Consider the following 12,220-nt stretch of genomic DNA (forward strand, 5'->3'; position numbering starts at 1 on the left):
GGGTCAGGAACCTATCCCTCCAGCATGTTTTGTTCATTGTGATGACAAGGTTTAGATCTCAGGAGCGTGTGGCTCTGAGGGACTAAGATTTCTTTAAGTGTAGCATGTCCAACAGCTCTGGGTTTGACATGGCCTTGTATGTTAAGCAGAGATCGTCTCTGATTAGACGATATCCGACAGAGTATAGCTGGAGTATTTTTTAGAAGGTCAGCATAGGGCATCTGCTTTAGGCCTGTGATTCTTTTGGTAAGGTATTTCTGCAGCCTTTACAGTTGTTACAGATGTCTTGAGAGGTACATACCAAATGGGGCATTGTATTCTATAATGGGTCTAATGAGGGATGAGTACAGAGGGACAATGATCTCCTTTTTTCTGGATGAAAAGCCCTTCGTGATGAGGTATGCCACATAGAAGGATTTCCTGACTGTTGTGGCGATATGGTTATCAAAGGTGAGACCACTGTCCACCTGTGTCCCTAAGTCTCATCACACTTTCTGCGTTTAGTGTACTGCCACCTATGTGGTAATTCACGGGTACATATTTTTCCCAAAGGGGATAACTATATATTTCTTGGCATTGAGCTTGAGCCCATGGCTCTGGCACCAAGCATCTGTTTTTGTAAAGCCCTTTTGTAGAATATCCACATCATTTGGGGATTTAATAATGGATCCCAGTTTGCAGTCATCTGTGAACTTTGTTAGCCAGAGTCCCTTAGTGTTGACCTGTACCTCACAGAAGTAGATGCCAAACAGCGGTCCTAGGATTGAATCCTGAGGTACTCCACTTGTCTGGAGCTGGATTTGGAGTCGGCTACTTTCACAGTGTGGGTTCTGTCAGTGAGTCAGTTGGCAACCCATCAAGTGACATAGGGATTAATGCCCAGCTTAGTAAGTTTATCTATGATTCCAGAGTGGGGGATGGTGTCGAAGGCCTTGGCGAGGTCCAGATAGGCTGTGTGGACCGCCTTACCCTCGTCCACAGCTCTGGAGACTGATTCGAAGAAGTCAATCAGGTTCAGGAGGCAAGATCGGCCCTTCACAAACCCAAACCAGGTGGGGTCCATTTTTTGAAGGTTGCCAATATCTTTGTTTATACGTTCCATGATAATACGTTCCATAGCCTTGCAGATCAGGCTGATGGGGTGGTAGTTACCAGGATCCAAGTTGGATCCCCCCTTGTGGATTGGGATAACTGTAGCTGTGCAACACTCAGTGGGCACGAAGCCTGTGGTGAGGCTATGAGTAAACATGACACTTAGGTGAGGTGCCAGTTCATTTTGTAGTTCATATAGTACACAGCCCAGGATGTCAACGGGTTCCATGGATGCTGTATTCTTAGCTTTGGAGAGTGCGGTTTTTACCTGTGTGGCCATTATTACTGGAATTTGGCAATCTTTCTGTATTGACATGAGCTCTTTAGGGGGTGAGAGGGGGGTGAAGTTGGCACTGAATCTATCTGCCAGGATAAAGGCAATATCCTTGGGATCAGTATATTTAATGCCATTCTGTTGTAGGTCAGAGCAGATCTGAGCATTGGCCATTTAGATTCTTGACATAGTTATAGAATGCCTTGTGGTTGTTGCTTTTACTTATTTTCTTACTTTTATTAGTGTTTAAATTCCTATACAGTACACATTTTACAATTAAAATACAATAGCAATAATGTTATTAAAACAACATAACTGAAAATGTACAAAATACAAAAACAAATACTTAAAACATAATTTGAGAAGAACGAACAGTGTGTGAGCTTGTAAAAAGATTTCAGTAGACCTTCCTATACAGATGCTACTAAGGGACCACTTTAATCAGGCCTGGAATTTGCATGCCTGAACCAGGGATGGTAGCTGATTTTAAAGGACAGATGCAAGGTTGTCAAGAGATGGCCTACTACAAGACTCATTGAGACCCTTGGAGTAGCCAACAGGCCCTCATTTCATGAACTTAGGGGGTCTTGTGGGTTATTATTGGGTATAGTTCATCAGCAATTTTTTCAGAAAGGTAGAACTAGAGCTTACAGGGTGAACAACAACATCTTAAGACACACCTCGCTGCAACTAGAAACCACTGTAGTTCCTGCAAGACAAGCATACATGGCATTTATCTGATATTACAGGTTCCTATTAAATGATCGAAGACACATTCTTTCAAATGTGTCTTGATCGAACTTGAAAGCACGAAAAGTTAAATAGTGAAATGCCATATAAGCAAATTTTTTCCTTGGGAAAGAAATCGCTTGGCTGCTTCCATTACTTTGCCATTTTCGTCACTGTAGTGCGATCTCGGATTTGGTGGATTTAAGTAGGGGGGTTTGGGTGGCACAAGCTCCCACTTTATGTAATGTTTTAATTTTTTTTTTTTGTGGAACCGTGATTTTTTTTCCCTTGGAAAAAAATCGCTGTTCTAAGCATTCCAGATTGTAAGCTTTTGCTTACATGGGTTCAATAAATCATTGTTCGCTTTTTTAAGCATTCGATGATTTAACACAGACCCGATATTACAGCTAAAACCTTGATTCAACTCTCAAATGTTGCTGTTAATAGGTTCTAACACACTATCCAGTGTAGACAGTAGGAGACTACAGAGGAATAGAAGACCACCAAGCCATTTTTCATCTGGGTGCTGCCTGATTCAACTCACTGCAAGAACTTCAGTAGCTTACTTGGATCAGGATTGTAGTGTCACAGTAGAAGTTTTCATGTGCCTGCTACCTGAGCTTGTGTTCAGTTGATGGTTTAGAGTGCCTGATTTTGGCATATTATTAAATTTATTTTAATTTAGTTTAGTTATTGGAATAGAGCACTAAACACAATGGGTCTTTTTCAAATCCAGCCTGGGATGCACAAATGACATCAATAGTTGACACAGAAAATAATTCAAATTAAAATAAAATATGTGAAATCAATAGCTGTATATATTATGTGCAACAAATATAAATTAATGAAATTTGTAAACAAGGCTATACAACTTATGAACAGTGATTTTCTGGCTTCTGCAGGGTGTAGCCTTGTTTTTGACGGGTCAGCTTCTTTAGGAGCAGAGCCTTGCAGACTTGAAATGACAAGTCTTTTTCAGTTTGGCACTTTGCTGCACTTCATGCAGCACCACTGAACAGTGTAAATGCTAATGGGGAAGCAGCACACAACAGACTAGTCTACAAAAGGTAAGGCAGCCTATACATCTTTGTAGTGAATTACAAAAATATGACGGTTGTTTTCTCTCTCAGCTTTGCTGCACAATTGTGATGAATTTTTAAGATTGATATCAGTTCATTTCTGATACCTGCTCATTAACCTTTGGACGAGTGCCTTAGGAATCAAACCAGATTTCTGTGATTATTGCATCTTGTTTTATTAATTGCTTTATTAACTGAGGCTCAGTTTAATACTTTGCTGGCATCGATTCCTTGACTGTTCCAAAGTCATTTTGCACTCATGTTGTTTGTCTTTCGACTTTTCCCGGTTAGGGGTCGCCACAACGGAACTCCGGTCCACTAATGATTGCCAGTTGGCTTTTATGGTGTCGAGTTGCCAGCCCGATACCCAACCTTCAATGAAAGCACGCTCATTCAACACGTCTATCAAACGCCCACTCGACCGCGGGGAGGACATGCAGACTCCCCACAGAAGACACTCTCAACCCAAGCCGAGACTCGAACGGGAGAACCTCTTGCTGTGAGGCAACAACGCTACCGCTGCACCACCGCGGAAGTGTCATTTTGCATTCATACTGTTTCATATTATGTGTGTGTTTATTGATTGTTTGCAAGTTGAATTCCAATTTAGCACTTGCTGTTGCCTATTCATTAGCTGTTTCAGTATTTATCTCCCATGTGTTGGCCATCTGCTGCTTTATCCAGTATGTCTGTTACACGTGCTCACTTGTTAGTAATGTGATTTATTTGTGCTGGTGCCACATTGCTGCCTACTTTACTAGCACTGCACAACTCAACGAACCGTTTTGCTTATTGCAGTTGTACTATTTGTTAGTTTTCGTTATTATCAGCTGTTGCTCTTATTGCTTTCTAGCACTTCTGATAATTGTTCTTTTTTTGATATATTCTAGCGTTATCTTATTATATCTTTAGTCCAGTTATCTATATTTCATTTTGCTATCTTAATTCCTCTCTGCCACTTGACTGTCTTTATTTTATACGCTTACTACGCTAAGCCTACCATTGCAGTAGCAGTCAACCAATCTATAGTCCACTGTTCTAATTAAACTGTCCTCAGTGACCAACCTTCTATTATCACCAATACATCTAGCCTTTTCAGCCAGTACCTCATTCTATGTATCTCATCACCAACACTGGAAGCACACTCTGTTAATCCTGTTTCCTTGGCCAGCCTTATCTCACTAAACATTTTGCAGCAGTATAGCAACTGCGTAATGTTTACCAACAGACTGCTATTGTTACCCAACACAAACTCCATCCATGGGAGATGCATTTACATACACAAATCTGGAGGCACTTTTCTCAAATCTTCACAGTATGCATAAACACATGTAAGCTGAGGTCATCAAAAAACTACATAAGTTCTCCAAGACACATGACAGGGCAGTTCAGCCATAAATAACTTCACACTCACATAAACCTGCTACTCACACAGGCATACAAAATCCATGCCTACTAATACCACTTTGGCACATACTGTTACAAGGCATCACCCAGCTTAAAAGTCAGTGCAAATGATGCATACAGAACCTTCAGCTACAATAGATAATTCCAAAAAATATTCTAGCTATTGTTGAATCCAGTGTCATCCATACAGACTGTACACTCACTAGGCTGACAGAGGATAGGGTGACAATCAATTCTCTCTCAACTGCTAGGATTACAGCCAACAATGGGGCCACACAGGTTCTGAAGCATCTTGAATATGATCATTACTTTTTCATCATTCATGCTGGAGTGAAAAATCTCGGCTGGTCCACACTGGAGGAGATGCAGAGGGATATTGTGGAACTCTCATCACATGCTTTTAAAGAAGTGAAATATCTCACACTGAGTAATATTTTAATACCCAAGCACACATAACCAGTTTTACCTTAATTGATTGACTATGCAAATAGTGCCATTCTTGATAGATCCAGTTTGTGGCAGCTGGAGAGCACCTAGTAGACATACCAGTCTGCTTCTGCAGGTATAGGCTACAGCTGTCATTCAAGGGCTTTTGCACAGTGACAAAACTTTTTTCCACTGCCATAGTACTTATTTTAGGGAAACTGAAATAACTAGGCAATCCAACATGACATACTCCAATCTGCCAGGTCTCAGTATGGTACTGCTCAATATGAGAGTCCTCAGAATCTGACTTGGACACTTTTGTTTACCTAGAGAATATACAGATATGCAGACTTACTAAAAACTGGCTCCAGTCAATGGAAAGCATTCCTTCTGTTTCAGAGCTCACTGCCTATCATTCATTCATGACATCGGGTAATGGCAGAAGTGCAGCCATTTTCATTTAAGCTTTCCTACCTAAATGCTTCATCTTAAATTACTTCAACTTTGATTTAGTACATGTATTAATCATTCTCAATCAAACAAAATTTACTTTTCTGATAATTATAGATCCTCCTCTATGCCCTTGCCGTAACATATCAAATACATAAACATGTTATATCCAAATGGAAGTTGAAACAAATACTTTTTATCAGAGGACTTAAATTATACATACAGCAAATGGTCCACAAACACATCCAACAATTGTTATACATAGGCCATTTTCAACATCATCAGCTCCAGATGCATGGACCAAATAGTTACTCTCTGTACTAGAGGCCCACACTGCTAGACAATGCCTTAGCAAACTCCCATTCCCTCCGCTCAGCCTGAACAAGTATTCTCCTTCCTGATTTATATTAAGCCATCACTCTCTGCCTTAGGACCAGCCTCTCTAGCCCCAGAACTCCATCTGCATTGAAAGGCTTCAGTAAAAACAACCTGTGAAATTTTACTGACATTTGAGAAAAACATAAATGGGTCAGTTACTGGGACTCACTTAACATTAACATCCCAAATCTAATCAATTAATTTTTTATGACTTATTGACTTTTATTATAAAGAAAATTATCTCCTACTAAGCAAAACAATAAACACATGAAATCTCCAATCTGGTGAGAAAATAAAATCAACAAATTATATAACTAAAGAAGTGAGTTGCTTATTTTATATTATACAATGACCCCCCCATTAATATTCCAAAACATGCACGCTGATTGGCCAGTGGTGCCTGTTATAAATCCCACAATATACCAACAGAAAAAAGGTCCGGTCGCCTAGACTTTTTTCTATTGGTATAAAGTCCTCAAAATATTTAAAAAAAAGAAAAAACGGAGCAACGGAGACTTTCTTTTCTCCATTGCTTCCATTTCTAAGCATTGATGTACTGGGTATGCATAGGACACAAGTCTCATACGCATGCTCAGTACATCAAAACAGGAAAGCAGTGTACCACAACCAGTGGAAGAACAGCAATGTGCCATTATACAAAGACATTGGGCCAGATTCAGGAAGGCTTACACGGAGTTCAAGAGTAGTGTAAGCCTCCGTGTAAGCCTCCCGATTCAGGTAAAGCCCAAACCTCCGTGTAAGAGACAGCTAACACGTCTCTTACACGGACTGGGCGTGGGAATGCCCAATACCTTATTTGCAGCTCCAAGATATGCAAATGAGGTATTTGACCGATCCACGAAGCAGAAACCAGTCCGTGTAACGGACGTGTTAGCTGCAGAAATGTACTCAGCTGACAACTGAGTACATTTCTGCAAAATCAAAAACGGAGCTATGTCAGCTCCAAATAAAGGGTGCATATGTGTCATTAAGCATGCCAATGGCCAAATATGTGGCCATTGGCATGAAAAAGTGTTGCAAAAATAAGTTATTTAACTTTTTTTCATGGGATTATTGTGTTTAACTGCAGCGCACACCCGCAAACGGGTGCGCTACCTAAAACTGAAAACCGAAGCTTATAAGCCCACAATTGTGGGATTTATGTATTACATGGAATGTCAATGGAGGGACTTGCAGACTAAAAACAATATGGCCTCCGTTTAGTGGATGTCAAGGGGGGGAAGCTCCGTGTAAGATATGTAACTAAGCATTACTAGGCAATCCTATGTAAATGAGGGTTACAATACTGAATCACACTGCCACATAGGTAATGAGCACTTTCCGAGTAGTGTAAGAGTTAGAGAAGGGGGAGGAACAGAGTAAGAGGTAGGTGACATCACGGAGGGGAAGGATAGAAAGAAATGTCCCAGATTGGAGGGCAATGTAAGGTAACAGATGACAGACAGACATCATGGGGGGAGGTGTGTCCCAACAGAACACTAGGAAAGTCAAGAAATTGAGGGTATACGCTATCCCTACACTCAAAGTTTCTTGATATACGTGCATCGTGGCGTGCTAGCGTGTAAGGCAGGTTCAACATGTGGGAGCATGTTGCAAACTGTTTACAACGGTTTCTTGGCGTGCGTGTGTAAGGCAGTGTCGGCGTTTTAGCATGAATCAGCCTAGCTAACACCGTGTAAGGATGTGTGCGCGCGTGTAACACCGTGTAGGGATGTGTATGCGCGTTTAAGTGACTGTGAGCGTGTTTAAGCTGGTGTGCACATTGCTCCCCCTCAGGAAACAGAGAGGAAAAAGGAAACAACCAAAATACAGGGAAACTGCCAGGGAATACTGCTGGAGTTAATTGGTGGAAACAATTACAAGCAGGCAATTACACAGGCAGACTAGAAGCCCAGCCCAGCACTTAAAACACAACAAAGAGCAGTGAAGGCTGTTTCTCACAAGAGATACTGCCAGAAGCTAAGCTATCAGAATTGAAAACTGAAATAAAGCTGAACTCAGAGCAGAAATGCTAGGGGCTGCCATGGCTATTATAATCAGGCATAGGCGAATTGCTGAGGGTGGTGACAATGCAGATGCTGACAGACAGCCCAGAGTGAGGAGAAGGAGAAGAGTATACAGGCCCAGGGTCACCTACCATAGGTTACATGAGCTGGAGATAGTAGAGCGCTATAGAGTGGACAGAGAGCTCCTGCAGCAGATTGTTGAGCTGTGCAGGCCACACCTCACACACAGAACCAACAGAGGGGAACCCATCCCAGTGGAAACCAAGGTATGTGTTGGCCTAAGAATACTAGCAACAGGTACCTTCCAGAGACCAACTGGTGATATGATGGGGATATCACAGGCATCAGCCTCCAGGGTACTGCACCAGTTCCTGGATGCCATGTCACCACATGTCAGTGATCATATATATGTCCCTAATGACCGTGAAGTTGTGGCCAGCAATATGCGTCTCTTCCAGCAAGTAGCGGCATACCCTGAGGTGCTGGGTGCAATAGACTGCACATACGCATCAAAGCACCAGCCGGTGAGCGGGTAGAGTCTACATTAACCGCAAGGGATACCCCTCCATCAACTGCCAGGTCGTGTGTGTGATGCCCAGGGCATAATAATGAATGTGTGCTGGCTGCCCTGGGAGCTACCACGATTCCCACATCTGGCATCTGACGCAGCTGTACCAATCATTTGCCAATGGGGACTTCCCACACGGACACCTAGTGGGGATGCAGGTTATGCACTTGAGCGTGGCTGATGACACCCATCAGAAATGCACACACACCTGAACAGGAACGCCATAATGATAAATGAGGCACACGCACAAACACGTAATATCATAGAGCGTGTGTTTGGGCTGCTCAAGTCATGGTTCCGGTGTCTGGACACATCTGGTGGAGCTTTGCAGTACACACCAACTACATGTACCCAAATGATCATGATATGTGCTATGCTACATAATATGATCCTGGAAACAGCTGCAGCAGGACCAGCACAGGGCTGGGCCAAACATCCCCCACCATTGCCAAGGCCACCACAGGCAGGGGTGACTCGGAGGAGGAACAACCTGACCTTGTCCCAGTAGGCAGAAGGAGGCGTGCCCAGTATGCCCTGGCCTTGGCAAAGAGGCAACGATAGCACATACGCTTGGTCAGTAGGAACACTGGGACTGATACCGCTCTGACTCACTCATACAGTAACAGGGATGCCTAACATGACACAACCTGCTTCCAAATGTACAGGGAGTGTAGTATGTGTATCCGACAGAGGTGGCCCTGCAGCACCACCTGAGGCATGAATGCCATGTGTTAAGTAATGTAATATCATGTACAATATGCACACCTGAGGACCCCAACTAACATCCATATCCACGCATATGACCCTGTGGAAACAGCTGCACGTCATACAGTGATGTACATGTGCAAAAACATGGAACAAGATACAAAATGAGGGTGTCTAGCAATAAATAGCATGGATAACCACACACCCATGTTTGTACCACAACAAGAAGCAACATGGAATAGCCATGGTCAAAAACAATGGCTAAAACCGACTACTACTATATAGCCTGCTGCAGACCACTGTCCTAATAGCAGGAACTGCCCCAGGCCTATGTCCATAGGTTCATACTAGGCTATCTGCCTTAGGGCATTAATAAGCCTAGGCCAGAGTTTTGTGGCGTCTGCCACCCCTGCAAGTTGATGGATATGCCCATTATTTTGCTGTGCCTCTGTCAAGCAGTGATACTGAGGTTATCCCTGGGGTATACCTGCAATCTCCCATCCATTGGTCAAGATCTCACTTGAACAAAGCCAGTGAGGTGCTCAGCCCCACATGTACCAGAATGTTGTTCCACAGCATATGGACTCTCTGGGTGATAAATCTGTCCCTCCAGCACATCCTATTAATATCTGTGTTGAGGTTTAGGTCTTCTGCCCTTGTAGTTCTGATGGATGTAGAGGTCTTGAGGTGAAGCATATTCATAAAGTCTGGGTTGGACATAGCCTTGTATGTCAGGCACAGATCACCTCTGAGCAGTCAGTAAGTGACTGAATACAGCTGGAATTCCTTCAGTCGGGCAGCATAAGAAATATGTTTGAGACCCTTTCACCTCCTGTCGAGGAATTTGTGGGCCCATCCAATCTGAATGGGGCAGTGTATGCAATCATTGGTGTGATGAGTACAGGGGAACGATGACCTCCCTTGATCTAGATGTGAATCACTGCATGATGAGGTGGCCAATGTAGAAGGCCTTCCAAACTACCCTGGCAATGTGAGTGTCAAGCAAAAGGTCACTGTCAACCTGGGTGCCCAGGTCCCTGATAACCTACGTTGTGCTTAGAGGATTGCCACCTAGATGGGAAGTAGTGGTAACCTTGTTCTTCCTGAAGGGTATGGCTATGCATTGTTTAGTGTTTAATGTAAGGCCATGGCCGTGGCACCAGTTATCTGTGTTTATGAGACCCTTCTGAAAGATGTCTGTGTCAGATGGGTTTCCAGCTATGCTTCCCAGTTTGCAGTCATCTTCAAACTTTGTCAGCCATAATCCACCTGTGTTTGCTCGTACTTCTGAAAAGTAGATACTGAACAAATGTGGGCCCAGGACTGAGCCCTGTGGGACACCACTTGTGACAGCTCTGGAGTGTGAACTGGCACCAGCAACTTTGACCCTGTGTGTTCCGTCACTTAGCCAATTTGCAACCCATGCTGTGATGTATGGGTTCACAATTAAGCTGGTGATGTTTTCAATGATACCTGAGTGGGGTATTGTGTCGAAAGCCTTTGCCAGGTCAAGGTAGGCTGTGTGGACTGCCTTGCCCACGTCAATGGCCTGGGTGAGTGTTTTGAAAAAGTCAACCAAGTTTAAAAGGCATGATCTGCCCTTGACAAAGCCAAACTGGATTGGATCCAATGTCTGCAAGTCCCCTATGTCTTCATTTAGAATTCCCATTATGATCCTCTCCATAGCTTAGCAGAACAGGCTTGTCAAGCTGATGGGATGGTAGTTTCTGGGGTTGGTGGAGGCACCTCCTTTGTGAAGTGGGTCCACCATTGCTGTATGCCACTCCTTGGGAACATATCCTGAGGTGAGGCTAAGATTAAACAGCTGCCCTAACTGCGGGTGTAATTACTCATTGAGTTCATGGAGCACACAACTGGGGACACCATCTGGTCCCATGGATAAAGTGTTTTCTGCCTTGGATTGAGCAGTTCCCACCCCAGCAGTGGAGATGTTTGGGGGGCTACAATCCTCTGGTGTACATACCCCCCAGTTGGGGGGGGGAGAAATCTGCACTGAACCTGTCAGTCAGTATGTTGCCAATGTCTGTAGGTGCAGTGATATCAACATTATTCTGAACTAAGTCTGAGCATATCTGGGAGTTTCCTCCCAGGTTTCAAACATAGGTAAAAAGGCCTCATGATTGTCCCTGAGTCCTGAGTGGGTTTACTCTCAAAACATGCCTCGGATGATTGTATGGGGAACCCAGTGTTTTACTCACAATGAGCAGGGTGCCTTCCCCTCACGGATTACGCTCTATCTTGTAGTAGCTCCTTCCTTGTGTTGTACAGCTTGTTTATGGCTAGGGTCCACCAGACTGGATGCTTGCCTGTGGTACAAAGAGTCATTATTATTTGGGATTGCCTGAACCATGCAGTCCTGGAGGTGCTGGTAGAAGGCATTTCTAAGTGATACAGTGGCTTGGGTAATGGTGTCTGCTGGCCTGGGGGCCTTGAAAGAGACCACACCAGTCCTCAGAAATGTGAAGTCGGCATTTGAGAAGGTCTTCACCGTTTCATTTCCCATCTGGGGTGTGGGTGGGATGTGGACTCCCACTGAGAATAGTCCATGATCTGATCTCACCAATGATGGGTATATGTCTGGTGTTGAACAGTGTGACCCCATGTTCGTGATGATGTGTTCTAGTATGTTGCCTCCACTTGAGGGGATTGGGACCAGTTGTTCCATGGCATTTCAGTGTATGAACTCTTGGAACCTTTGTGTTAGAGTGTTGTGGCATGATTAGTGATCCCAGTCTATATGTGGATAGTTGGAATCACCCAGTAGGATGGTGTTTTGAGATACATTTATCCACTTCAGTGTTTGCAGGATAGCTGTGTGAGGTACCTGAGTTTGAGCGGGTGGCATGTAACATGCTACAAACTGCAGAGCAGTCTTGCCTACGGTCACTGGCACCTGGATGGTCTCTGATGCATCGTGTGTTGCCACCAACCATGAGGTGAGGGTGTCCTTGATGAATATGGACACCCACCATCCTTCTTGGTGTTGTCGGGATGCTGGTGCCGGAATGCATGATATTAGGTAACACCCGATAGTGCCGGGGTGCTGTCAGAAGCTGTGAACCAG

The sequence above is a fragment of the Protopterus annectens genome, chromosome 1.part1 (assembly GCF_019279795.1).
Source record: "Protopterus annectens isolate FY-2018-M chromosome 1.part1, PAN1.0, whole genome shotgun sequence".
Taxonomy (NCBI): Eukaryota; Metazoa; Chordata; order Ceratodontiformes; family Protopteridae; genus Protopterus; species Protopterus annectens.